At 36.7% G+C, this 24,549-nt stretch overlaps 1 protein-coding gene across 1 annotated transcript in view; it reads right to left on the minus strand.

Moving 5' to 3' along the window:
* The window catches only part of slco3a1a (solute carrier organic anion transporter family member 3A1a), a 58,542-nt gene that overhangs the window by 21,401 nt on the left and 12,592 nt on the right, over window positions 1-24,549 (minus strand). The window lies entirely within an intron of this gene.

Consider the following 24,549-nt stretch of genomic DNA (forward strand, 5'->3'; position numbering starts at 1 on the left):
CATATTTTATTTATCGTTGCCATGATCTACTGCTTTTTAAAAACACAAATAATTTAATTACACTGTTAAATGTAACCTTTAGTAAATCTCAAAATGAAAGTCAAAATAATTTTTTTTCATAATGTTGTAATGCCTAAATTCTCTCATTTAAAATAATTGATTTTAATTCTTACATTTAATTTATTTAGACAAAAAAGTATTTTATTTTTAATATGTATCGACCATAACATGAACATAATCATCATCTTATTGCTATTGGCCAGGATTTTAATTTCGGTGCAACCCTAACAAAAACAGAGTGTTATTATATACTATGATTTGGATTGAACCAAAACTGATTTTTCAAGCATCTTCAACTTCAGGTACTTTTATGACCATAGGGTTGTTTAACATATTAACAGATTTCAGTTTTTTCTTTTTGTTAAAGTAAGATCACACTACAACTTCTTAACAGTACAAATAAATTAGTTGAGCTTCTGTCAAGAGTTTTTTAAAATGCTCCTTATAACCTGCTGCAACAGACTTTTTAGTACCTATACTGTATAATCCAGAATGAGCTTACAAAGCAACTCCACCTGTGTATAATTCCACTTGAGCTTACACAGCATGAACACACACACACACACACACTCCCACAAAATTACACGGGTAAGCATGCACATACTGTACAGTTGCTTCTGATATACTGATAGTGCTAAAAAGCATTCAGTTAACAGATAAACATGTACACACTGATCAATGTGTTCTACCTTCATTCAAAAGCAATAGTCTGAATTGTGTGGAATCAAACTGTTGCCTTGAAATATAACCCTCCGGTGACAAAGCGTCTGACCTATACAAGAATGTTTTCGAGGTAGTCAAAAATGGAAAGCAAACAAGAGCAAGTGAATGAGTGCTTTCCTGTTCATTTTTCCAGTGTGTAACTTGTACCCTTTAGAGTCTGCTGACAGACTGAGAAAAACATCCATAGTGACACTGAAGCGATTGGACTAGACATTTTTGCACCGAAGGAACGCAAGAATTACACCAACATTTTTCATCACTCAAATTTTCACTTTCTGTTCTCCATTTCAGAATGTGAGTGCACAAGACTTTCATTTTCTGTATAGGGGAAATCTAAATTGCTGCAACTTGTAACAGCATCAGTTCAACCAATGAACAACAGGGATGAAATCACACTCAAACGTAAGTGACCACCATTATTATTTTTAGAGCTATTGACTGATGCTAAATGCTGAAGGAGAGTCAGTCAGTCTCTTAACAGAAGAAAACTAATAGTAAGAAGTTCAGGTCAAGCAGTTTCAAAGGCAAACAGCATGCAGGATAGCAGCAGATGGCCAGTGTGTCTGATAAACTTGACAATATATATATATATATATATATATATATATATATATATATAGAACAAAGATAGACACTATTTTATTTAAGTAGCACTGATGGGAGCACATACATTGTAAATCTACATAGAAATATAATTGATGTATAGACTAGCATACCATGAACATAAAGGTGAAATTTTTAACAATGTCCAACTTATTTTTATGTTAATAATAATAATAATAATAATAATAATAAACTTTATTTTATATAGCGCCTTTAAAGCAGCTTCTCAAAGCACTTTACAAAATAAAAATACAAAGAGAAAAATAAATAATAATAAAAAAGTAAAAATACACAGATAGAAATACAAAGCATACAAAAAACAAAAGAACACATAGGAAAACGCTAACCTAAAAAAGTGAGTTTTTAGGTTGGACTTAAAAATGCTTAGATTTTGTGCATCTTTAATATGAGAAGGAAGTGCGCTCCAGAGTCTAGGAGCATAGGACGAGAAAGCCCTGTCCCCTACAGGTCGCAAACGTGTCTGTGGAACAGCCAAAAGACCAGCTTGAGAGGAGCGCAAATGACGCTTAGGAATATATACAGCATAAGGATTTTAAAATCAACGCCGAACCTGACTGGGAGCTAGTGCAAGGACTTCAGCATTGGAGAAATGCGTTCATTTCTTCTGACTCCAATCAGGATCCTAGCAGCAGGATTTTGCACACATTGCAATTTGTTGAGTGTGGTTTTAGGAACCCCAGCAAGAAGTGCATTGCAGTAGTCAATGCGGGAAAAAAAGAAAAAAAGCATTGATAAGCCTTTCAGTCACAGGAAAGGATAGCATAGGGCAAAGTCTAGCAATATTTCAGAGATGAAAAAAGGAATTCTTAACAGTATATTGCACATGTGGGTCAAAAGACAAACTCGAATCAAATATACTGTAACCCCTACATTTTAGTTTGGAAACCAAAACAGAGACATCAATGGTTAACATTAGTTGAACCAGCTTTATGAAGCTGATGAGGAGAGCCATTAAGTAAGACCTGTCTTGTCACTATTAAGACACCAAAATTTTGGGTCATCCATATTTTTATCTCAGAAATACAATGTTAGAGAAAAGAAACATCCACGTTTTGACCAGGCTGAGTATCTGAGTATCATAAATCTGAGTATCATCTGCATAAAAGTGATAATTAAGCCCAAGTGATCTTAAGAGCAATCCAAGCAGAAATATATAAATGCGAAAAAGTAAGGGGCCTAAAATTGAACCCTGAGGGACACCAGTAGTGACAGAGCCAATCTGAGACCTGAAACCATTCATAAAAACAAACTGGCGGTGATCAGAGAGATAAGATCTAAACTAGGTTAAAACAGTCTCAGAAACACCAAAGACAGTTTCAAGTCGGTTGAGTAAGAGGTTGTGATTGACAGTATCAAAAGCGGCACTAAGATCAAGAAATATAAGGATGGAGAGAGACCCAGAATCTGAAGCTATTAACAGATCATTGGTGACCTTGACGTTACTATGGAGGTTACAAAAACCAGACTGAAGGGGCTCCAAAAGATTATTAACAGTAAGATGATAGTGTAGCTGCAAAGCCACAGTGTTTTTGCCGGAAAGGGGAGGTTTGATATGAGGCGAAAATTATCTAAATTGTCCAAATCAACATTAAGATTTTTTGAAACCGTTGTTAAAGCAGCAGTTTTCAATGCTGCTGGTACAACACCAGAGCGCAGAGAGTCATTAATAATGCTGAGAACAGCCGGACATAAAGAGTTAAAACAAGATTTAAATAAGCTTGTTGGGAGGGGATCAAGCATGCAAATGGTGGCTTTCATACGTGATACCTCCCTAGTAAGCAACTCTGTAAAAGATGTGCCTGAGAAACTAGGCAAGCAGAGTGTTGAAGAGGAAACAGGTGTAGCATGAATTAGGGTATATAAATAAATAAATAAAGTGAACAAATAATGAACAAATAATGAAATAATAAAAAGTATCATAAAAGCAAAAATACAGAACATTTACAATTGTTATATGATATCCTCCTGATCAAATGTATGTGTCCCTTCTCTTGATGTCTCCCCTGCTGTTCAAATACATCAAACTGTCTGTCAATCACAGACTAATGCTACACGCCACTGACCAGAGGGCTGTCAATCTGAATCTAAGCTCAGATGTTGACGCTGCGTTTTTGACAAACCTATCAAAGACTGTACTAGATTGTTTGCAAAAAAACTAAGTCTATATGTATAAATAAAGAAAATCTGTGTGTGTAATGGAGTCACAGTCATGTCAAAGCGAAACTGGTCAAACCCAACAACCCAGTGCAAACAAATAATTTTAAGGTGAAACCAATGCAAATATGTGCTTTACCTATGGTGCATTACACACAAATGCACAAAAAACACACGCACACATCTTTTTCGAGGGACGTTCAGAGGCCAGGAGGCTTTTGGTTTCTGTCCAAGTGGTTAGAACTGTTTGGTTTTCCCAGGGCATGGGAGGACTTTTCTCAAATTCCTAGTCTAAGACCTTTTCTCCGTCTGGCATCTGGAACACGTAGTGAAAAAAGGCGCAAAGGCATAAGCAATCCCTCAGATTATATAATTCACAACCTGCTTGACACACACATTCTGGTTTTATCTGAAAATGGATTTCTATTTTAGACTATCCAGGCTGTTTGATGCTTAAAGATTTATGAGTCAGCCATCTATAAATAAAAAAACCTGAATGCCCACAGATGATAATAATGATTATGATTGTATGTTTATGCAACTATAGCTTGTCATGTGACTCAAAACATGGATCTGAAAAACAACAGATTATTTTGCTCTAGTCAGATAAGGTGAACCTGTCCACTGCTTGTCAGTGTTTGATCGACATGCCTCATATTATCAAAGCGACAGCGAGGAATGAATGTTGGCATTCAAAATAGAAATGTATTCTCTGCAGGGGAATCAGAGTTTATTGTCCATCCGAGAGATTGCGAGGGGTCACTGAATGTGCTCCTCTTTAACCAGTCCTGGGAAGACATGCTTAAGGTCACTTCCCACGTTTTATTTTAACAACCAGTCACTGTGACAGCATCTGTGGGCTCCTTCGTCTTTGCTATTCTAACTTGTTTCCAAGAGGTACACAAGAAAACACACCCGAACATCTGAATCACTTTTACAGACTTACCACAAACTATATCTTACTAGAGCATTGTAATACAATCTGTACTTAAGGTGCAGTAAGCGATTTCAGAGAAACGCAGTTGAAAGAGCAGCACAATACACTTGTGGCCAATCAGCAGTAGAGGGCGTGTCCACTCATGATGGGAGAGGAGAGAGAGTGAGCAAGAGGGATTTGAAGAAACTATAGAAAGAGAGATGGCTGAAAGACATTACAAAAGAGAAAAGCTCAGAGGAATATCACTGAAAAAAGAAGGGTTGCGATCAGGCAAGAGCTTTAGGACCTGCATTAATATTAGAAAAGTTCACATATATTTATATATGTGTGTATATATATAAGCAAGAGTTCGTTGTTAATCACTAACAGCATTACAACCCAACCTCGGCATCCGTTTTCATATATATATTAACTTTTCGAATATTAATGCGGGTGTGTGTTTATTTTTTGTTCTTCCTTTGTTGTTTATCCTCTTTGCTTTATTTTTTGTGAAGCATTATTTTGCTTCGCTTCAGCCATAATAAAGAGACATCCACTCTTGGATTGCATGTTTGTGCATTTTGGGGGCGGAGCAATGAAGGGAGGGGTGTGATTGTTTGGGTTGATTTAAAATATCAACAGTGTCTCAGAAATCACTTACTGCACCTTTAAGACAACAAGATATTATGGCTTAAGTGTCTTTATGGATATAAATGTACCAGAAAAAGCAAAAACAGTACACATATGGCTAAAAATGGGTGTTTCTTCAACTTCAGCTTCTTTTGTGACCCACGGTGGTGGTTGTTTTATTATTAACATTTAACCTTTCCTTGTTAACAGCTTTTTCAGCTTTTTATTTTTGTTAAATGAAGATCACACTACAACTGAAACACTTTTGTGCATAAAACATAAAGTGACAGCTATTAAATTAACCTTAGCAAGAAAAGAGCATGTGCTATTTATTCCAAAAATGTTTTAAATGTAATTATTCACCGTCATTTCAATCATTCACATCAGAATTCCATTAAACACAATACATCAATACATATTTTGATCAAATAAATGCAGCCCTCATGGTTCAAAAACATTAAAATCATGATATGGTAGTGTATGTGCACTGTTGAACTTACTGGACAAAGTAAATAAAATAGAAAGACTGTTTTGGCCATAGCTGAAGAAACACCCATATATGGTTATATACAGAACACACATGAGGAGGACAAAAAAAGCTTTGATAAGTCAAATAATCCTTTAATCTATTTGAGCCACAGAATTTAGGGTCCTCCCAACAGCCAAAATGGGAGTAGATGCTTATAGATTATGCTGTGTTTCATTATTGCTGATGATTATGCCATGGGTGAATTGTAATGAAACATCTGACATGAAACGACAACAATTTAGTATTTTAAAAGGAGGTTAAAAGAGGTCAAAAATGAAGATCTAAAGATCTAACAAAATAAGGTTCTGTATTGCAACATGACTAGATTAGTTGGCAATAAACAACAAGTTGGATATTCTACTGTGACTCAAAACCAATCTCAACTATGAGGCAGCATAAGACGCTTAGAGCGAGTGTCTTTTTTGGAACATTGTGGGCTATCAGGGATCATATGTTAATTAACTTCCTCTCATTAAATCGACAGTGTTTCTGTTCTCCACCATATTGACCTAAATAATCATCACAAAGCCAAAGAGAGTGAAAGCAGGAGCCGAATTCAGTTAAATGCTTACTGCTATAAACTTAAAGACAATGCCAAGCAAACAAATAGTGCTTCCTGAACCAATTATGTGGGAACAAAGCCGAGAGCAAAATGCACGCGTTACAACATACCGTATAATACTTAAAATTGACCACTTTTAATCCTAAAAGAAGCAACATATTGTGCAGTAAAAGCCAGGAAATATTACCAAGAAACCAATAACTGTTTAGTGAAATGTATGTACTGTATATTCCAGAGATTTAAGGATTAGGAAATCTTTTTACATTATATATACTAAGGTGTACTGTTCTTATTCATGCAGTTTAACATTTCTGGACTAATGTCTTGGTGGGGATATAAACCTATTTTAAGGTCGAGACCTCACATTAGACTTTGGAATGAAAGCTGATGGCTCTTTAATGCATTGCCACTTCAGTGCTAAGCACTGTAGCCTGAAACCGCAACAAATAGCACACAGTCTATATTGCTGCAGGCAAGCATATAATAGTAACAGCAATTATACTTGAGAAATGGGGTCTTTCCAGGACAGAAGATATGGTTAGGACCACAAGTGCTCTGCGCATCCAAAGAAAACACTGTTTAAAATGAACAAAAACTATTCTTTTATTAAATTCCGGCCTGAGTGTTTCATTCGAGGATATTTTGAATGCAAATATAAGAAGGATATGTTTGAACAACATATAAACATATAATGTGATTATACAGTTAAGATGGATCACCTAAAAAAGAAAACATTATTAAAAACACTATGCACCCTTTTAAGCGTTACTATATAGGCTAAACCTCTCTGAATGGTCCAGAGGAAGAAAAAAAACCCTATTGTAAATACCCTGCTTTGAACCCTCATTTGCTTTTTTACTACAGCTCATATTATCTATATTTAATCAGTCGGACTGAAAAAATACAGCTATGTGCTGATCCTGGCTTATCAGTATTACAAATCTCCAACATCTTCATCAGCTTGGCACACACTCTTGGAAAAGACGCAGTGTGCCACCAACATCGCAGTCCAATGTTAACCTTAAGTCAGTGTTCGCAGGAATAAGATAAGCCTGCCTTTTGAAGAAAGATAGAAATCTGCAACTGTGCTCTTTCTTTGACTCACTTCAAAAGATCCTAAACTACCCTGGGGTGGCAAAAACCAACAAAATGCAGGTATGTTCACACACAAACAGATGGCTAAATGAATAAATGAATAAATGAAACATGCTCTTGTGGAATTATTATTATTTATTTTTTTGTGAATGATGATGTGGTCAAGATTCATACCATGTGATTCAATTTTTTCCAGGGATAATAAGTGGAGAAAACGGACAGTTGATCAATTTCTATATAAATGCCTCATTTAATTTTCAAAACAAAGCAAAATACCAAACCGAACAAAAACAATACACCCCCCCCCAAAAAAATTTTTTTTTTGTTTTGATTGAAATAAATACAAAAACCTGAACCATGCTGACCAATCAAAGATGATGGTCAAGCATTACATTTCTTTTGTCTAAATGCAGTTCAGTAAAAGAGAACTGATAATGAATTTCTCTGCATCTTCTGCATCATTGCACTTTTTTTGTAGCAGTTGTATAATATTAGCTTGTGGCAGTTTCACATAACCACAAATAAGATAAAATTATAAAACCAGGGCTGGCATGTTTGCAAACAGACCTTTCTGACTGTTTATATTGCACAACAAGGGCAGAGAGAGAGAGAGAGAGAGAGAGAACAAAAAATGGAAAAGACATAGAGAAAGAAGAAGTGACGGATACAGTAGAGAGAGAGAGATAAGGCCAACAGTTATGTCTTGGCCACTGGCAAAACTACCATACTTTGGCTGCTGTGTCAGATGTTTCCTTTGGGCTAAGAGCCAGAAACACAAAGAGCCCTGAGAGCAGATAAGCAGACCGAGGCCTTGAAGCAGAAGCAGGCATGAAGTCTCCATGGGCCTATTGGTGAAGAGCTGCAGCTGCACTGGAGGAGTATTGACTACAGCTGGTCCACCTTTCTTAAGCATGTGCCTTGGCCTAATTACCAGTATGACGGTGCCAACAGCGGGTCTCCAGACTTCCAAGCTGCACTCAGAGAAGAACCAGGCCACTGGATAAAGAAGCCCCTTAGAGCAAAGCACGCCTGCTATCTGAATTAGGCGCTAATTGTACAGCGTCCGGAAGGGAAGTGGTAAACAGAACAGATCTGCGAAGTATAAACTTTAGTATTGGTATAAAGCTGCAGTACTGAGCTTTCAAATAAACATGATTGCGATAAACTGAATTAAAGGGATAGTTCACTTTAAAATGAAAATTCTGTCATCATATACTCACCCTCATGTTGTTTCAAACCTGTATGAGTTTCTTTCTTCTGCTGAACACAAAGGAAGATATTTAGAAGAATATCAGTAACCAGGCAGTTTCTGGGTCCCATTGACTTCCATAGTATATTTTTTTCCTACTATGGAAGTCAATGGGACCCAGAAACTGCCTGGTTACTGATATTCTTCTAAATATCTTCCTTTGTGTTCAGCAGAAGAAAGAAACTCATACAGGTTTGAAACAACATGAGGGTGAGTATATGATGACAGAATTTTCATTTTAAAGTGAACTATCCCTTTAAGGATGAATTGTAAATACTATGTGATGTCATGACTAATGAGGTCTGATATGGGATTTTTATTGCCAGATGCCATTGCTGATATCTAAATATGAGTGTGGCACATCACTGCTAAAATGGCTATATAACCATAGTACTTTAATGAAAACAAATAAGACATCTACAATTCAAAATATATTAAAATAGATGCAGCCTTGGTGAGCATAAGAGACCCAATTTTTCCAATGGAAGTGTATCCGAGAATCTCAGCTTTTTATAATGCCAAAATGGCCAAAGTATTCTTGATTTATTGGCCTGACCAATATTTCAATACATTCATATTTCAATTTAGCCATGGTCAGTATTGATTTTCAATCACTCTAAATACTTAAACTGTGGATAAATTGGACTGTGGTAGGAAACCTGAGCTGTGTATTATCTCAGAGGTGCATAATGTGCAATCCCATTCTGGAACAAAGAGCCTGTGTTTCTTTCAGAGCATAGCAAAATGGAGGACATCTCCTACCAATCAATAAAATAAGAGAACACTGAATGTAATAATTACAGCCAACCCTTATTGATCCACACCCATTTAATTAGACAATCTTGTCCGGCACCTCAAATAAAAGTGCTGAACACACAGAAGCGGGTTTAGAGAGCTACTACTTACAAACCACTCAATCAATGAGTCCAGGTATTTACACTAATGCCAGGGGCAGCATGAATCTGTAAGAACAGGCTATTTTAATCAAATCATCCCTGATTTGAAGTGCCAATGTTCCAGTGAAAGACAATGAGAGATGTCGTGCCTTAGGAGGCACTGAGCATCTCCATCCGATAGTTTCAAGGCCAGATTGCAGATCAGACAAGCCACTGATGTGTTGTATTTTATAATGCCACCCTCCCCCTATGTTTTTCACCAGCACCAAAAAAAAAATCCGCTTTGTAAACAGTAGAGACCCAGTCTTGTGACCCAGATTTCAGCAGCGACGGGCTATGAAGGTCATGGGGATTGGTGAGGTAGTGGAAGATGATGCAGCTTGAGGACCACCAAGATTCAGCTCACTGGACCTCATGAGATATTCAGAGCTGCCCCGCTTGAAACAGGTCCAATTTTAGAACTTTCCAAAATGCTATCTCCTGTGACGTAGCTGCACATAGGCCAAGTGCTCTATATTGTAGGTTCACCTTACAAAAAAAAAAATCTGTGATTTGTGTCTGGAAGTCTGTCTAGTCACATAATGTACTTCAAAAACTATATATCAATGTCATTGCACGAGGTACATAATATCAAACCAACAGGCATTTCAAAAAACCAATCAATCAATCAATCAGTCAATTTAAGCTGAGCATCTCAAAATTAGCTTGTTAGGTTTTTAATGATTGTAGACTTGGAATTTTTTTTATCCCTGTTGTTGTTGAATCACGGTAGCGAACACTAGTTTTCCACAAAAGATCTCATATTCATTATTATATGTGACCCTGGATCACAAAACCAGTCATAAGTCGCACGGGTATATTTGTGGCAATAGCCAACAATACATTGTATGGGTCAAAATTATCGATTTTTCTTTTATGCCAAAAATCATTAGGACATTAAGTAAAGATCATGTTCCATGAAGATATTTTGTAAATTTCCTACCGTAAATATATAAAAAAATATATTTTTGTGAGTGAATGCAGCACAATCGCGAACATAAATGGACAACTTTAAAGGCGATTTTCTCAATGTTTCGATATTTTTGCACCCTCAGATTCCAGATTTTCAAATAGTTGTATCTCGGCCAAATATTGTCCTATCCTAACAAACCATATCAATGGAAAGCTTATTTATTCAGCTTTCAGATGGTGTATAGATCTCAATTTAAAAAAATTGACCCGACTGGTTTTGTGGTCCAGGGTCACATATGTCAAGTCATAGGAGACTAGGGGCCCTATCATACTCCCATACACAATGCAGCTCCAAGCGCGACTAGCAGTGTTTTTGCTAGTTTCAGCCTGACGCAGTTAACATTTTCACATCCTGCGCCACGTTGTTTAAATACCAAATGCATTTGCGCCTATTTGTGCGCCCATGGGCAAGCTAGTCTGAAAACGAGGTGCGTTCAGGCACATTGCTGACCCGTTGCTATTTTGAGGCAACTGAAATAGACTGCGCCATTGACCAACAAAAACCTGGTCTAAAGTCAATGGCACAATATTTTTTTGATATTTAAAGAGCGCGCTAGTAATGTGCGCCTATAGGCGGGTCCACAACGCGTGTACACTCTCCTTATTAAAAACACAGGGATGCGCAGCAGCACACACACATGCCAAATATTAAAAATAAAAGGATTAAATGTAAAAGATTAATCCACCATGGCGCGAGCGCAACTGGCTTTTAAAGGGAAAGGGAAATTACACTGATTGTTTTTTTGCATGTTACACCCAAAACACACCCATTACTCATTGAGAGAATAGAGATAACCCTTTTAGACCATGCGCTGGGCGCGCCGACCATTTTTCCTGTCGTTAAACTAGCAAAAGCGGATCCCTAAGTGCACTTGCGCATTGCGCTTTAGACCATGCGCTTAGACCATTAAAATAGGGCCCTTGGTCTTCATGCCCAGGTTTCTCTGAGTTCGTACACAAAGACTGGCCGTTTATGCTGACCAAAATAACTTACATTATTATTACAAGGTAGAGAAACATGATGTTCATGTTTAAAATAGATGTTCAAAATAGATGTATTCATCATGCTACACAATCCTTCCTTATAGAGAATACTTTAGTCGACATATGCATCAGTGGAGAACATATGCTACATTGTATATACATTCCTATGTGGTTAAAATAAATCATCCCATGTCCCTGACATGTAACCCTTACACACATTTATGCACATAATGCACGTTAAACTTCACAAAATACATAATACAACTGATTATAAATACTAAAACTGTTCATAATTAAGACAAAGGGCATTTGGACATTTTGTGGATTTCAAACGTTAGTAGAACATGTTAGTTAATGGTTAAAAGCCAATGCAAAAAATCCTCATGCAATATGACATTCATTCGATTGGAGTTGCTTAAAGCGTATACAAGTAGGTTTCTGGACTACTGTAGGTCATCACATCTCATAAAACATCTCCAGAAAAACATTTTGGAAAGGGCTTCAAGCATTGTAGAGCATGTAAACAGACAATCAGCCAGCAAGTCTGGCTTTTGTCTGCATGTAACAACACTTGACATCGTTTCCTACGATGGCTAGTAGAGTAGGATGGAAGAAATGAATGGAAATCAATGTGGAAAAGTCTTGCAAGAATTTTTTTCTCATAATAATACTCTGTTTTAAATTTTTAAAACAGTATTATAATTAATAACAAATTAAATGGTTAAAGTGGTTATTGAACACAACATGCTCTTGCGATTCAAATGCTCTTTCCTGTTCCTCCCTACATGGCCGAATGGCAGTTTGTGGTCGATTGTTTGGAAAGGAAAGTAGCTCTTTTCTATTACCCAGGATTTGTTTAGTCTGATTGGCGAGCAGGATTGACCGTTGATAGGATTAAGTGAGTGAGCGACGCCAGATGACTCCAGTGATATTACTCAGCCTCATTTTAATGCAGTCTTAAAGCTCATCTTGAAGTCTGCCCTTGTTCCATTTAAATTAATCACAGTTTCATCCAAGTTCAAAGGCAGTGCCTTCTCTCAGGCTTCACTAAAGGTTGGACACACTCTCCTCAACATAATCATCTTAGCGCCACTTTCAGCCCACGTGATTAGTTTCTCTCTAAGTAGGATACATCTCTTCTTTACCTGCTAGTATCTGTCTGCATCATACAGACATCATTCACACTACCTACTGAGCCAAGTGGTTTTATAACACAACTCTCCCCAAAAAGTATTAGCATTTTTGATAATTAAGTAGCACAAATATTTCCTTGTAGGTCAAAATGTTTTGTCTAAAACACTGTATATAGCACATTCATGTATAATTTGCTCTGTCCATTTGAGTCGCAGATCATTTGCTTTGTCCTCGTCTGACCTCCCACGTCACTTAAAACTTATGGAACTATATATATATATATATATATAAATCTTTAAATAATATGTAGTTAAATCCAAATAATTTATAATGCTATATATAAAAGTTTTGGTTTACATAATATATGTGTGTGTGTATATATTATATTTAGATATATTATATTATATATATATATATATATATATATATATATATATATATATATATATATATATATATATATATATATATATTATATATTGTGTGTGTGAGTGTGTGTGTATACAGTATTTTTATACACACACAGACATATATAATATATAATATATGCACGACACATATATTCCGTAAAAAACGTTTATGTTACATGCGATTAATCAACTTGACAGCACTGTCAAGTATTCAGAAAAAGTAAGAGCTAAAGAACCTGAGACTAACTTAAAGAGAGGGTTGGTTAGATTTATCTTGCAGAATAATGCAGGAGCTGACAGGACACTGAAAAGAATAGGTTTGTCTTGGAGCGAGGACTGATAAAGTCTGTTCTCTCACCCCCGTCGAGAGAGATGACAACGTTCATTGTTCTCAAATTAAACAAACAGGAGTTGGTAAGGCGCGGTCTTGGCAAGGAGCTTATTGGCGAGATGGAAAAACCCATTTAGAATCTAATCCTTCAAGATGTCATTACATGCGCAGCGTTTAAGTGGCTTATGAGCATGCGTGGCTGACGGCAGGGGGTGAAGTCGAAGCACTGCATGAAGCCATGCTGAAGTGTCTCTTAAGGATGCATCTGAGATCTCTCAGTGGCTTCAGATAAACATCATCACTCTGACAAATATCGACACTGGAGTATAAAGTTCAATGTTCAAAAGATTGTATATTATTGCATTTATCAATGTTGTTAATTATTACCATGGGTATCTTTGACTTCAGAGAGAAGCAACTGAACCTTTAAAGATTTATGGACAACATTATTACCATGATGACAGTGATTTGAAATGAAAGTTAAAGTCGGCACAAACGGTTGTTGATATAGTCTTTTCTTCCCTATTGTGCCGTATGTGAAAACGGCTTCCTGAATGAGAAAAAATGTAGGGCGGGAATTGATTGGATGGATGTGGTTTGTTATTTCTGTGATCTCATGTGAGTGACAGGTTGTCCCGCCCTCACGCAAATAAACACGCCATCAGAGAAGAGATGTTGCTGCAAGAAATATTTTAATTAAAGATTATGAGGGCACATGAATTAAAACATTTTTTTTTTTTTTTTTTAAATACACAGATAAATCATTATTAACAAATTCTGGAAAATTCCAGCCTGATCTCACAGCAATTCATACGAATTCTACGAGGTGGCTAATTCGTACGAATTCATACGACCTCACTCGTCACCTACCCATCACGTTGGTTTAGACAAATCGTACAAATTCGTACGAGTGAGGTCGTACGAGTGAGGTCGTACGAATTCATACGAATTAGCCACCTTTTTATCACTCGTACGAATTCGTGCGAATTGGTCGTGAGATAGCGTTGAAAATTCCATAAAAAATAAGAATGGTCAATTTTGTTTTTATGGTGACTTTAAAAGTGCACTCAGAATTTTTTTGTTTATGTTGCGCTGCCCGGAATCGCCATATTGGATTTTTAGCATGGATCACACAAAGGTTTTCAGTTTCTAATGCTGTTGTATAAACACCCTATATCAAACTATATGACAAATGTAAATATTTAATAGCTTTCATTTTCATGTCTTAAGGGGTAAAAACACTGTCCGGCCCAAAAAAGTTGCTGTTTAGATTCAATTAAGCAAATGGTTAAGAGTCTATGATTGGATCATTATTGCAGTGATTATTATGTTTCTAGCATGTTATATGTTTGGATACAGTTCTTCTAACCCTAATTGATGGAGTGTGTAGCTTTTCATTTCTTAAACAACCATTTAGGAAGACACATCATGGTCATATTTAAGGATGAGAATGTCAAGATTCATCAGGCTCAAATTGTGAAAGAATGGTTGGGAAATAACTTCACAACATTTATTTCCATTAAGACGTGCATACATTTTTGCTCAAGATCTTGTATTGGAAATGCAAGAGTCCAGCACTCTGTCTCCTCCAGCACATCCCAAAGACTTCCAATGTATTTAAGCTCTGGACTCAGAGGAGCCGATTCATGTTTAAAAAAAATGATTCTTCATGATCCTCACAACCATTCTTTCACAATTTGACCCTGATGAATCTTGACATTGTCATGGAATATGACCATGATGTGTCATCCTACATGGATGTTTAAGAAAAGCTACACACTCCATCAATTAGGGTTAGAAGAACTGTTGCCAAACAACATGCTAAAAACATAATAATCACTGCAATAATGATCCAATCATCCAAGCATTTGCCTATTTAAATCCAAACTGCAACTTTTTTTGGCCGGGCAGTGTATTTTGTAATTAGCAAAAATTACTGAGATTACCCATAAGTAAAATGATTACTATTTAAAAAGGACACACGTGTTAGATTTTTAACAAAAGGCACAAAATGTATCTTTTATGTAAATTAGACATGCTTCAACAAATTGTGTTATGTCAATAATAAATGTTCACAATGTGAATATGATGACTGTGTTTTGTATTCTAAAGACATTGGCAGTGTCCTGGATCTGAACCAGCAGAATAAAGCAAGAACTTTGCCTCTATCAGCCACTTTTCTGTCATATTTACTTCAGCCTGGGAGGTGTAACGAAGCCCAGAGCAGGTCTGGGTTAAGTCTTCCTAACCAGAGACAAAAACAAACAGCATTCCCGATAGTTAAAGTCTGCACTTGAATACATAAAATGACATATTTCAGTTTTTTATTGCTGACTTATTTTACCTTCTGTCTTCCTGAACCCTATAGTATAAGGATTTTTTCCTGTTTTGCTGATTCTCATCAGCAAATCAGTTTCAGAACCCACAGTTCAGATTTGTCTGGAAATTTCTGTGAATTTATGGATTTTCATCAGTACCTAGAAATGTAATATTCAAACATAAGCGGGCTAATGTGTTTGAATAAGCTCTGTCTGCAGCTGCTGTCCCCTCACTGTCTTTGGGCTACAGGAATCCAATCATCTGAGTCAACATACAGGAATCATGTTACTGACACTGTAAAAGCTTGTAAAGCATGGAGAGCCAGTTCAGTGGCGTTCAGTCATGGCAATACCCTGATCCCTGTATGAACATGCTGTGAATTCCTGCAGTCAAGCCCCTGTGGGAAGACCCAAAATTAGAAATGGACTGCAAAAGGTTACAGGAGCTCTGGGAACAGCGTTTAATTTTGAGTCCTGTCTGTATTTGAATGCTTTAGTCAAATGCCCAAATGTTGAGGCACTAAAACAAGATTTTCATACAAATGCTTTGTTTACATGCAGATCTGCTTTAAAAAGTGTCACAACTGCAGAATATTAAGTCTCATTGTGAAATATAAAGTCACATTATCACATATAAAGTCACAATTACATGAAATAAAGTTGCAACTGAAAGATATGAAATCAGGTTTTGTAAGATATAAAATCAGAATTATTAAAAAATAAAAGAAATTGTGGGATAAATTACAAAATTGCAAGAAATAAGTTTCAATTGCAAGATATAAGTTCCATTTTGAGGTAAAGTCACAAGACAAAAACTGTCGTAATTGTCAGACATATAAATATAAAATCAGAATTATAAAGAATTGTGAGATATAGTCACAATGCAAAAAAATGCAAGAAATAAAGTTGAGAGATATAGTAATAATTATGAGAAATAAAGTTGCCATTGATAGATATTGTGAGATAGAAACTCATAGTTATGAGAAATAATTGTAATTGTGAGATATAAAGTCAAAATTGCAAGAAATAAAAGCTGCATTTGCGAGATATAAAGTCATACTTATAATAAACATGAAATTGCAAGATATAAAGCAATTTTGTGAGATATTTAGTCATAATTTGAGACATAAAATCACAATACAAAAAACAATGTCACAATGGCAAGGTATGACTTCCTAGTTATGAGAAATAAAATAGCAGTTGATAGAGTAGATACAGTGTTGGGGAACATTACTTTTAAAAGTAATGCATAACTTTTTTGCTTTACTCCTAATCGAGTTACTTAGTTACTTTTTACGGAAAGTAATGTGTTACGTAATTTTTGTGTTACCTGGGATGGGCTTGCTTGTTTGTTTTTAAAAACAAATAAAAAAAGTTTTATTTTTCACAGTAAAAGTAATGTTACTTTACTTGTTACTTGAAAAAATGTAATCTGATTACATAATTTGCGTTACTTGTAATGTGTTACCCCCAACACTGAGCAGATATACAGACAATATGACATGTCTTGTGTCTTGATTATGAAAAATTATTGTAAATGTGAGACATAGTCAAAATGGCAAGAAACAAAAGTTGGAATTGTGAGATTATATCATTTTGAGATATAAAGTGATGTCACATTGTGAGATGAAAAAAATATTGCAATAGCAAGATATAGTAATAATTTTTAAATTTAGAGATATAAAGATACATTTTGAGATATAGTCATAATACAAAAAAACTGGTAACACTTTACAATAAGGTTCATTAGTTAACTACATTAGTTAACATTAACTAATAATGAACTGCACTTATACAGAATTTGTTCATCTTTGTTAATGTTAATTTCAACATTTACTAATACTTTATTAAAATCTTGTTAACATTAGGTAATGCACTGTGAACTAACATGAACAGCTTTATTTTCATTAACTAACATTAACAAAGATTAACAAAAACAGTAGTAAATGTATTGCTCATTGTTAGTTCATGTTAGTTAATACATTTACTAATGTTTAATAAAGGAACCTTATTGTAAAGTGTTACCAAAAAACTAATATTAAAGGTCCCAGTTTTGAGAATCAAAGTTGCAATTCATAGATATACTACATTTTTAGATTAAAAAGTCATAATTAAGAGAAATATGGCGCTTTTCCACTGCATGGTACGGTACTGCTCGGTTCGGTACGGCACGCTTTGGCGCTTTTCCACTGCATGGTACGGTACGGTACGGCTCGGTTCGGTACGGCTCACTTATGGCGCATTTCCACTGCATGGTACGGTACGGTACGGCTCGCTTCGGCTCGCTTTAAATGGTACCACCTCTGTTGAGGTTCCAAGCGTACCGTACCGATACTAAAACACTGCAGATCACTGATTGGTCAGACAGAATCATCACTACCAGCGTCATTATTTACGACACGAGACACTAAACCCGCTAGATTTAAATAGCCAGTAGACAACAGCCAACACTGTAGCGCCTGTTTTAAAAGTATTTGCTTTAAAAAAAAAAAAAAAGAGTATAAACTTCAAAAAAGAAATGGCTGAATCGTGGTCAGTGGACGAGGTGCAGACGTTCCTCTCGTTGGTTGTCGAGGAGTGGATGGGGAAACACGGAATGAAAAATTCGCATTTAATATGATGATGTCATGGCAGTAGAGACGGCAACTATAACGATCAGTCCCACCCACTCTGAAGCGGTACTAACTGCAGTGGAAAAGCAACCGAGCTAAAGCGAACCGAACCGTGCCGTACCGAGTCGAGTCGTACCACGCAGTGGAAAAGCGAAGCGAGCCGAACCGTTCCGCGCCGAGTCGAACCGTACCGAGCCGAACCGAGCCGTACCATGCAGTGGAAAAGCGCCAATAGTTCTGTGAGAAATAAAACTTGCAGTCACAATGTCAGATAAAAACTCAACATTACGATAAATAGAGCTGCAGTTGTGAGATGTGAAGTATGTTTGATGCAGTTGTTGGTGTAACAGATGACCTCTAGCATTCTGGGGTCCTATTAAAGGTGGCTACTAACACACCGCTCCGCATACACAGTCTCTTCATGTATTCAACAGCTAAAACGAGTAGCAAGGCTAATAGTGACCTAATAGCTTAAATCTGTGCGTTTGCTGATGAAAAGCCCTTTGCACGGCGGGCAGATTTGTGGGAGGCTTACTGTAAGGAAGCAGGAAAAGCCAAGCTCCCCCCGTGGGAGTTGTTTTTCATAGGGCTGTGCGGTATGCATGTGCTGCTGGGCCAGTTCAGACCAACCTCTTGGCTGGCTGGTTAGCATTCCTACCTCATTCTGTAATTACGTCTCCACTCCTACAGAGATCCTCCAGAATCCTCCATGTCAGTCATATGAACAACAGAGATGTGTAAAACAAAGTGCTTGTGTATTCCATACGGACTTGCCATTCAGGATGGTTGATTGTACATAAATAATACTTTAAAAATGACTGCTACAGTGACATCAACCATACAAATATGAGCCAAAATATAAAGACCACCTGCCTAATATGCGGTTGGTCCACTGTGTGCTGCCAAAACAGCGCCAACCCACCAAGGCATGGGTTTTACAAGACCCCTGAAGTTGTCCTGTGGTATCTGGCGTTAGCAGAAGATCCTACAAGTCCGGTAGTTTGCAAGGTGGAATTTACGTGGATCGAACTTTTTGCTCCAGCCCATCCCACGCATGCACAATTGGATTGAGATCTGGGGAATTTGGAGGCCAGGGCAACTCTTGAACACTTCATCATGGTCCTTAAACCACTCCTGACTAATCTGTGAAAGAGGCCACTTCCACCAGGGAACACCATTAGCTGCTTTCCGACCGGAGGAACCTTTTCACAGTTCCTAGAACCATTGGCTAAAGTACCCGGATGTCGGCGTGTTCGCACCGCAGGAACTAGGAACGATTTTAGTTCTAGGAACTCCATTTGGAGGAACTAATTTAGGTCCTACTTCAGAGTAGGGTCTAAACCAGCACTATAGTAACTACCCGTGATGTTAGTGTACGCTGATTGACCGAACGCACGCGGAACAAAATAGCTTAAAACAGCTATAATGTAAACACACAGATTATAGCCTATATATTTACTCCAGAAACTAACTATACAAACATGGAAAACAGTGATAGATGGGTCTCTAAACCTTTATGCTGAAGAGAAAATCCAACGCAACTTTGAGGGGACCAAGCCAAACATGATTATGTTTAGCTAGCAACACTGGACATCAACCACACGGCATAGGCTAATAACCTTTTTTTCATATACTGTCTACTTTCTATAACAGTTCTATCTAATAACATATTAAACAGTACTGTTAGACAGATCGCTAACTAATAAACACAGAGGATGCGAGCATTGTTTGCTCTGGCGTTCTCAGCGCCGCCAAAATAAAGGTCCGTCGCGCCATCAAAATAAAAGTCACCGTGCTTGCGTCACTCCCTTACCCCTCCTACCAGTTCCTATGGCCACTTGGCCAGTGCGAACGCAAACAGCAAAACCGAGTTTGGGGGAGAGTAGTTCATAGAACTGTTTAGAAGTGGACAGTTCCTATAACTAAGTTCCTGTAACTTGGTCGGAAAGCGGCTATTGTCATGAAGGGGTATACCTGGTCCGCAACAATGTGTATGGCACGTGTCAAATTTGAATGGCCGAACCCAGGGTTTCCCAGCAGAACATTTCCCAGAACATCACACACCAGAGCAACATACTTTTCTGGGTATGCAAAGACGTATACACGATATGGACACAAATTGCCCTAATTCACTATTAGAAAACTCCTGCATGCATCTTGTTGCATATTCATGTGAAGTTGCTTATCCTTCGATAAACAACTTCATATGAATATGCAACAAGATGCATCATATAATTTCTCTGCTTGCTATGGCCAACAGGTGCTAATTGTCTCATCTAACATTAACATATTTCTCAAACAGCTTTCCTGAGGATAAAGGCTCCATTTAGTGGCTAGCACTTATTTTAAGTAGGCTATAGCACTTGATGGATAATAACAGAGACACCGAAAACGAAGGTGTGTAACAAAACATCTTTCATTAAGACTCTTTTCTTTCCTTGTTTTTTTTTTTAGAGCGTTACAACACTGAATCTACTAATGAAAATGTTCAATAAGGTCTCACAGTGCGCTCCACTAATAAAGGCTTTTCACTGTGGAGAGTGCATAGGCGTACAGAAACACATGAGTGCAATGTGAAGTTCAGGCCGCAGGAGTGCAGATAAGAATATTGAGTTTAGGCTGAACTGGAAGCCACATTCAATGATGCTGACAGGCAATAAAAGACACAATGATGCGGTTTGTCTGAACTCATTAAAGGTAAAGGGTTATTGAAAGTTAACAGGCTATTATAAGGCCTTTGTGAATACAGAAAACAGCTGGGTGATATAGCTAAAGAAATATTCTCTTTAATTTTTCATATAAATAATAAACAAAATAGAACTTATTTAACTATGTGTTAACTAACTGAATAATATCGAATGTATAATATTCTAATCAATATAATATATATAAACTATTTTCAATAAATCGTCTGGCTCTAGTCCAGAGCTCTCTCAAACACTGAATGAAGGCTCACCTAACAGCAGCTACTCTATAATTATCTGTGCCAAATGGTAGACCATCAAACATGTGACATAAACCACAAACATTAATAACATAGATCAAAATGCATTGCTTCATGTGCTTTTTCTGCACCACCTATCAATGTGTCTTGTTAGACTTCTAGAGATCGACTAGTCTATTTGAAATATGTGTTCATTGGAGAAACTGTCTTTATATTTGTTAATATTACACAAGATAAAAAATGGGATCTACATGGAAATAGCATGACAGATTAAAGTAATCAAATCCCCAATCAGACCAAACACAGCTATTCCAACAAGGGTGGAATACAAGGATATTAAACCAATGTCAAAGAAGAGAACTAATGACACAGTAAAACATGTGTCATTAAAAAGGAAGCTTTTAGTTTGTGCATTGCAAACGACACTGAACAACAAGAGGAAAAACAATTACACAAGCTATGTTGCAAATGGAGAATATATTAGCAGTACGTGTAAAAAAAAAAAAAAAACTTGGGTGATGTCTGAACAATCTGGCCCATTCATGCAGCACATGCCATGCCTGCAGCACAGGGATTTAGACGATCAGCTGAGTGCAGCCTCCACTACAATACAACATTGTTCTCAAACGAAACGTTGCTTGTTTGCCTTCAAACTCTGCTGTGCGGCTTATCAGGGGAGCACAGCTCCAAATCTCCCTCTGAGCTTGCAAACTGAAATCAGTGTGTGTCCATTTCCTATACTGCACTGCACACCGTCAAACAAGCACTACGCTTGCCAAAACGCCTTTTGAAATGCTGGTTTGAACTTTGAACAGGAGCTGAGGTAAGAAACAGAGATGAATGGGAAAAGGAAGACAACTTACACAACTTGAGAATAAACCTTACAGAAAAACACAAGCAATGCCTTAAACACTCTATAACTGTATTAGAAGTGGACCTTTATGTCAAACTTAAATGTATGTTTTATATAAATTACATGACAAACTATTAAAGCAAGAGGAATTTATTTTTTAAAGCAGGACAGTACAAGCACATAGAACTTGAAGTTTAAATTATAAATGTTCAAAATGATGATTGTCAAGTATTAGCAGAACATGAAAATGCTATGATCGTTTGTTTGCAAATGTCACTAGATGTGATATTTTGCATCTAATGCAATGATATATCATATATTTCAACTGTGTCATAAAATCTATCATTTTGAATTCCACATCCCTTTCGACGTGGAACCTGTGATGCATCACAGCATCAAACAGGGACACTTTTTCCTTTTCAGCACTTATCTACTCTCCCTCATCACTGTGAAACAAACCAAGGCCCGGCTTCTTTGAGACTTCTGTGAAATCTGTGTGATTTGATAAGATTCGCTTTACCTATGAGATATGTTACTTGTTATTTGTGAACATTAAATTTGTCTTGTTCTTGTTACCCTGACAACTGCAAAATCAACCAAGTGAGCTAAAGTCACACGCTTTTCTTCTGAAGACAATATTAAAATCATGTTCTGTCTTGTTTTTTATTCACTAAGATTCTAAGATTGTCTATCAGAATTCTCTGGAACTGCAAGTCCCAGAATGGGTATACACCACGGCTCTATATAGAATGACAGGATTTATATTCATTATATAGATCAGTGGTGTACACACACTGCTGTTCAAAAGTTCAGTCATGGTCAGTAAGATCTTTTTTTAATGTTTTTTTGAAGCGTTTTATGCCCACTCGGGCTACATTTATTTGAACAAATTACATTTTTAATTTAAATTAAATTTGAATACTATTTCACTAAAATAAGTCATATTGTGAAATATTAAAATTTGAAGTAGCCTAACTGTTTTTTTAGATTTTATTATGCTTTAAAATACCATTTATTCTTGTGATGACAGCCATTACTCAAGTATTCAGCATCAAAATGATCCTTTGAAAAATAATTCAAATGCTGATACCAGTTCTTATTATTATTGTTGTCAACAGTTATGCTGCTTAAAGGGGTGGTATAATGCCCTTTTCACAAGATGTAAAATAAGTCTTTGATGTCCCCAGAGTGTGTATGTGAAGTTTTAGCTCAAAATACCCCACAGATATTTTTATATAGCATGCAAGTTGTCAATTTTTGAGGGTGAGCAAAAAAGCACCGTTTTGTGTCTGTTCCTTTAAATGCAAATGAGCTGCTGCTCCCGGCACAGAGGGCGGAGCTTCAACAGCTCTTGTCCTTAGCAGCTTCGATTACCTCACACAGACATGCACTGAAAATTTCAAAAACTTTTAGCCTTTTATATTCAAACCGGATTCAGACAATGATGGAGAGACTCAAGACGAAGTGACAACATGTAGAATGCAACAGGACATTTGGTTAGTTGATGAATTTATGTAGCTTATGTGTAGTTATCTTCTAGTCATTGATAAGCATATTCTGTCTTGATAATCTATAAATCGTGTTCCGGGGGCGGGGTTTATGTAAATTTTACGGTTGGTGATGTCACTAACCCGGGAGGAATGTCCTGTAGTCCCTACCAGCCGTTTGTTGTAGTCCTTAAAAAGCCATTTCTTTAAAAGCAAATATCTCCTTTTGCTTTGAACTTTGAGCATTGTAACTTTGCAGATGTTGTTTATGCTCAAACAGCAACATTACACACTAACTAAAGTTAGAAAGGTGAAATCATAATCAACCACCCCTTTAATGTTTTTGTGGAAACTGTGAAACTGTTTTTTCCATGATGAATAGAAATGTCAAGGGAGAAGCATTTATCTGAAATAGTTTTTTTTTTTTGTAATAATTTGAAAGTCACAAAAGTAAGAATTTCTTTTAAAAAAAACTCTTACTGACCACAAACAGCAGTGTAAATGAGACTATATACACACTGTGTATGTGCATATACTGTACTGCTCCCATAGACGTCATTATATTGTGTGTCAAGCTCTTTTTCCATGACCTTCTTCCCCACACATACAAAATAAAAGTAATTATGTTAAAAACCCTCTCAGCGCTGCTCACCTGCTGATCATAATTGTGAAAGCTGTGGTCACAAACAATATAAAACAAAACACGCTTGCACACACGCACATGCTTTTTTTGTTGTTTTCTTATTGACTTTTGTGCACATGCTGCTTTCTGGCACACAACAGCTCAACCTTTTCTTATTTGCTGTTCCACTTTAATACATCAATGGTTTTTGGCTTCCCATCGGAAGGCCTGAAACCACAAAAAAAATCACCCTGATAATCATCTACTTTTTACTTACTATGCCCTAGAGGAGATACATGCTTTTCCTTAAATAATTCTGTTGCAATTTACTTGTGTAAAAACAAGTGCCTGTGGCTATGTAAACAAAATGAATTAAAACCCCAGCTCGTAGGAAACATTACGCTT

This window comes from Abramis brama (assembly GCF_963993115.1).
Source record: "Abramis brama genome assembly, chromosome: 9".
NCBI classification, from domain to species: domain Eukaryota; kingdom Metazoa; phylum Chordata; class Actinopteri; order Cypriniformes; family Leuciscidae; genus Abramis; species Abramis brama.